Source organism: Dipteris shenzhenensis, chromosome 8, assembly GCF_047967505.1.
Source record: "Dipteris shenzhenensis isolate YYH24624 ecotype China chromosome 8, Dip_SZ_1.0, whole genome shotgun sequence".
Taxonomy (NCBI): Eukaryota; Viridiplantae; Streptophyta; class Polypodiopsida; order Gleicheniales; family Dipteridaceae; genus Dipteris; species Dipteris shenzhenensis.
In genome coordinates, this window is record NC_141603.1 from 54,861,609 (window position 1) to 54,866,975 (window position 5,367).

Sequence of the window (5,367 nt, forward strand, 5' to 3'; positions counted from 1 at the left end):
ACTAGCATGTACTTGATAGAAAGGATCTGGTACACAACCTAGAAGCGCCACACACGTGTGCGAGCATTACTCATTATCTATTATGTTTTTTGAGTCCAATGTTGTATACAAATTATCTTCGAATGTTGACATCGTTATGTTCAATCTTCATCCTGAACAAAGGAACATCTTCACATTGTAACTTGGTGAGAGAAAGAAAGAAGACAATATGCAGCAATACAACCATATAAAAGTGTTGAGAGTTCATGCTCAACATTATGTCACTACAAGGCATAGGTCCTTTTCTGACAAAAATACCGACATTTTTTACACAATTTTTTTTTTCGACGAGCGCAAAGGTCGTTATTTACTTCGCTATAAGCATCGAAAAAGAACGGTCGCTATATAAGCATCGCTATATAGCGATGCTATCAAACATCACTATATAGTGACACTAGTAAACGTTGCTATATAGCGACACTAGCTCGGGGGGGTCACTCATCATATGTAACCCTATCACATGAGTTCAACTAAAGGATGTTTTTAATATCTAAATTTAACAAAAGTTAATTTACATAAGGGAGTATTTAAAACAATTTAAAAAAATATATATAGTTTTATATAGAAAAGGGTACATTTTATTAATGAAAAATTTATAGATAAGGGATTTTAGAAATATGCCTTGAACGCACGTGATATAGAGGGTTTATACATAGTGACCCCCCTGAGGACACTTGTAAATGTCACTATATAGGGACGATTAACAGAACTTTAAAAAAAAACATTAGTTGGGCTAAACAGGCCCACAACCAGCCCTGTTTTACCCCACTAGTGTTTTTTTTAGTAATTATAAAAAAAAGTTTTTTATTACAAAATTTCCCTTTTGGAAAGGGTGATACAGAATTGCTCAAATGAATCGATCCAATGACAAAAGCATATACATGTCGAAGATATATAACATTGTTTGTTACAAAATTACCCTTTCAAAAAGGGTGATACAAAATCGCTCAAATGAGCTGATATACAAAAGGATATACATGGCGAAGTATATGCAGACTACTGCTACTGCTACTGCTACTGCTACTGCTACTACTACTACTACTACTCAAATCATTGTTGTCGTCGTTGTCCTCGTCCTGTTGGCTTGATCCTTGGCCTTTGTGAACTGCCCTGATCCCTGGACCTCATGAGCTGTTCCTGATCCCTGGCCCTCATCACCGATCACCTCTGCTGATGGGATGCTCGAGCTTTGATTCTAAGAGTGAAACCATATTAATTGGAAATTAGATTGGAACTTAAAGAATAAAATAGTTTAAAAAGTGAGATTACAAGTAGGAGTAGACTTATACCGTGTGAGCACCCACCTCAGCCCAATCGACCATTGCTCCCATTGCCTCTTGCTCAATAAACCATGGCTTTGTTCCTATGCAAAACTCGCATCTCATCTCTACATCTGTAGGAAGGCAACCTATTGCAGCTTGTTGTGGATCCAATTTACGAGAGTTAGATAAAGTGCATGCAATATGTAGTAAAACAAATATAACAATACATTAAATGAGAAGAAGTAGACTTACCATGGTTGCCTCGAACGCCAACCATCCGCTTGCACCAAAGTGCGAAGTACCTATGGCGTCTAGCCATCTCCTTGAAGCCCTCCTCTGACCCTCGAACATTTTGGGATGGTCCCTATTCTACTTCTTGAAAAACTTCCAATCAGCTTTATTTGCCCAGTTGGGTTTAGCCCTCCCCTTTGCGATGGAAGTACACAAGGTTGATCTACGATGCTTCAAGACCAAACCCATGCACTCTCGCATGTAATTCTCATTGAACTCCCAATTTGGGGGGTTAGGGTATTTTGCTTTCAATTCATCGATGACTGCCTGCTTCTTTTAGTCATCTTGATACCACCAATCAGTAGCTATGCCGCTCCTGAAGTGGTGGCTCATCAACCGCCTCATGGTGGCCATCACTCCTATGCTCTTTTTATCTTCTATTATCTCTCCAGTAGCCATGATTTGATAGGATAGATCCTTGATCAGGTAAGGAGGACTCATGGTAGTGGTAGTGAGTGGTGTTTGTGCGAGCGCTTCCAGAGCGAGGAGTAGTAGTGGGAGTAGGAGAGGGCAAGGGACCTGACTGGTATTGGGTCTTGGGACCAAGTGGAGCCCTGTAGGGATTGAGTGTGCTGACTCGTCTACATCTCCCGAGCCAGCACAACATAAGCGACCCCTCCTACTCTTCCTTCCCTTACAATGGGCATGCCTAGGTGATGACCCCTTAGTCAAAGGGGCTAGAGGGGACAGCTAGGTAGTAGGTCCAATCGTCGGTGTAGGAGAGGGAATTGCTGAGGTCCTCTGGGATAACAGAGAGAAGAATCTTACTGCCTCCTCATTGGTCATCTGTGCCACAAACTCGTCAGGACTCCAAACAAAGCCATGGGCTGCTAGCAAAGGAGTTTCTCGGGGGGTAGTCGCAGTGCTACATCCGAGAGGAGTTGGGCTAGGGGTAGTCATAGGGGTAGGCCCCTGAGTTGTCACCTGAGGGGAATCAAAGTCCTCTGGAGAATAGAGATCATGATGTCTCCTCCTACAAGGGTTTTTGTACTCGTCGGACATGCAACATGATCATATGCTTATGCTTATGCATATGAGCATACAAGGGTTTTTGTACTCGTCGGACATGCGACATGATCCCATGTCTAACGTAGACACAAACACAAAAACAAAAAACAAAAAACAAAAAACAAGAGAATACATTGAGAAAGCATATGAGAATACATTGACAAAGCATAAGAGAATACATTGAGAAAGCATATGCTTATGCTTATGCATAAGCATATGAGCATATGCTCATGCATAAGAATAAGAGAAGCATAAGCATAAGCATAGGCATAGGCATAGGCATATGCTTATGAAAAGAAGAGAAAAAGAGAGGGAAAAAGAAGAGAAGGAAAGGAGAAGGAGAAGGATAAGGACATGCATAAGCATAAGCATAAGAGAAGGAGAAGGAGACATATGCTCATGCATAAGCATAAGCATAAGAGAAGGAAGAGGGAAAAAGAGCATAAGCATAAGAGATAAGGAAAGAAAGCATATGCTTATGCTTATGCATGAGCATATGAGCATAAAAGAAAAAGAGAGAAAGCTTAAGCATAGGCAAATACATATGCTTATGAAAAGATATTGAAAGAGGGAAAAGAGGGGGGAAAGAGAGAGAAAAAGAGGAAAAGAGGAGAAGGAGAAGGAGAAGGAGACATATGCTCATGCATAAGCATAAGCGTAAGAGAAGGAAGAGGAAAAAAGAGCATAAGCATAAGAGAAAAGGAAAGAAAGCATATGCTTATGCTTATGCATGAGCATATGAGCATAAAAGAAAAAGAGAGAAAGCATAAGCTTGTGCTTATGCATGAGCATATGAGCATATGCTTATGCATAAACATAAGCATAGCAAAGAGGGGAAAAGAGGGGAAAAGAGATTGGAAGAGGGAAAAGAGATTGAAAGTAGGGATGAAAGAGGAGAAAAGAGCATAAACATAAGAGAAGGAAGAGGGGAAAAGAGATTGAAAGAGGGGAAAAAGAAGAAAGGAAAGGAGAATAAGCATCGGCAAAGAGGAGAAAAGAGGGGAAAAGAGATTGGAAGATGGGAAAAGAGATTGAAAGAGGGGATGAAAGAGGGGAAAAAAAACGAGGGGAAAAGAGCATAAACATAAGAGAAGGAAGAGGGGAAAAGAGACTGAAAGAGGGGAGAAAGAAGAGAAGGAAAGGAGAGAAAAAGAGATTGAAAGAGGGGAAAAGAGATTGAAAGAGGGAAAAAAAGCAGAGGGGAAAAGAGATTGAAAGAGGGGAAAAAGAAGAGAAGGAAAGGAGGGAAAAAGAGATTGAAAGAGGGGGAAAAAGAAGAGGGGAAAAGAGATTGAAAGGGGGGAAAAAGAAGAGGGAAAAAGAAGAGAAGGAAGAGGGGAAGAGAAGGTTCCTATGCCTATCACTGCAGCTAGCACTTAAGGCGCTAGCTGCATGCCAATGCAAATTAAAAAATAACGAAAGGAAAAAAGAGGAAGCACTTTCTTACCTGGAATAGTCTCGCTCGGTGTTTTGTGGACTGGCCCTACAAAAGAGAGGAAACATACCATATTGGTCTGGTCCAATCAAGACAAATACTGCATGTAACATTTTGATTTGTAAGTGTTTCCAGCATATGCATATTCTTCCTTCGAGGTGATCCTCTTGCTAGAGGACTGCAACAAGCTCTTGGTATAATGTAGTGATGGCTTGTATCAAAAGATCTTGTGTTGACCCTTCTGCATTGTCATTGACTTAACCCAGTAGTTGAATTTCCAACTTGGAAATTATTGCTTTTTGATTTTGCCATTCCATGCCCTTATCTTTATACTTACCCAATGTGGAGGTGTATGCAAGCTTTAGACTATTGAATTGTTGAGGTGCTTTTGGATGCCTGGAAATTGATCATTAAGCATGCAGAGTTGGAGTATCTCTTGTTCTTGAGCATCCAGTTTTGCTTTGGTGTGCACAAGTATCTCCCTTGATGTCATGCCTTCCTTCTCTAGTGCTTGAATTTGATGTTCACCCTCTTTAAGCTTGTTTTGCAGCTCATTGTTTATGTCTAATGTGGCATGGAGCTGATCCTCTTTAAGTAGTAATCTTTCACTTAATTGCACCAATTCCTTCTTGATATCATCACAAGCAGCTTGCATATGGGAGAGGGATAACTCGACCTTTTCCTTTTGGTTCAAGGCATCAGATAGCTGTAGGTGTTTATCTTGGAGAGAAACCGTGGCTTGTAGGGCATCCTTTCTACTTTCTGCTAGAGCATTGTGTGCAAGGAGTTGTTGCTGCATTTGTTCTACCATGCTTTCCTTGAGCTTCATAATTTCAGTCTCGGCACTTTGCAATTAAAAACTCCTGTCCCCACATTCACCCTGATTGCAGTATCCTGATTCTGGATTGTCAATCTATAAGTTCCCCAGTCATGGAGGACTGATGCTTCCCATAACCAAGGACGTCCCAGTAAGATTTGATAGGATTTTTTGGGGAGATCCAAGATTGTGAATTGAAGGGAAAAGCAAACTCCTGCGATCTTTGTGGACACGCCATTCACTATCCCCAAGCGTTTATCCTGTGAATTATCGGCAAGGCATATGTTGAAATTAGCCTTTTGCATTGGTGGGAGACCCCATTCTTCGTAGAGCTCCTTTGATAGGACATTGACACCTGCTCCACCATCCACTATGGCTTGCACTTCATTATATGCCTTGTGGATCAAAGGCACAGTAATGAACATTGCATATGTCATCTCTCTCACCCATCCGCATAGGGATATCTTCAATGTCGTTCATAGGTGGAGGGGGATTTGCAAGTTCAATCCATCCTT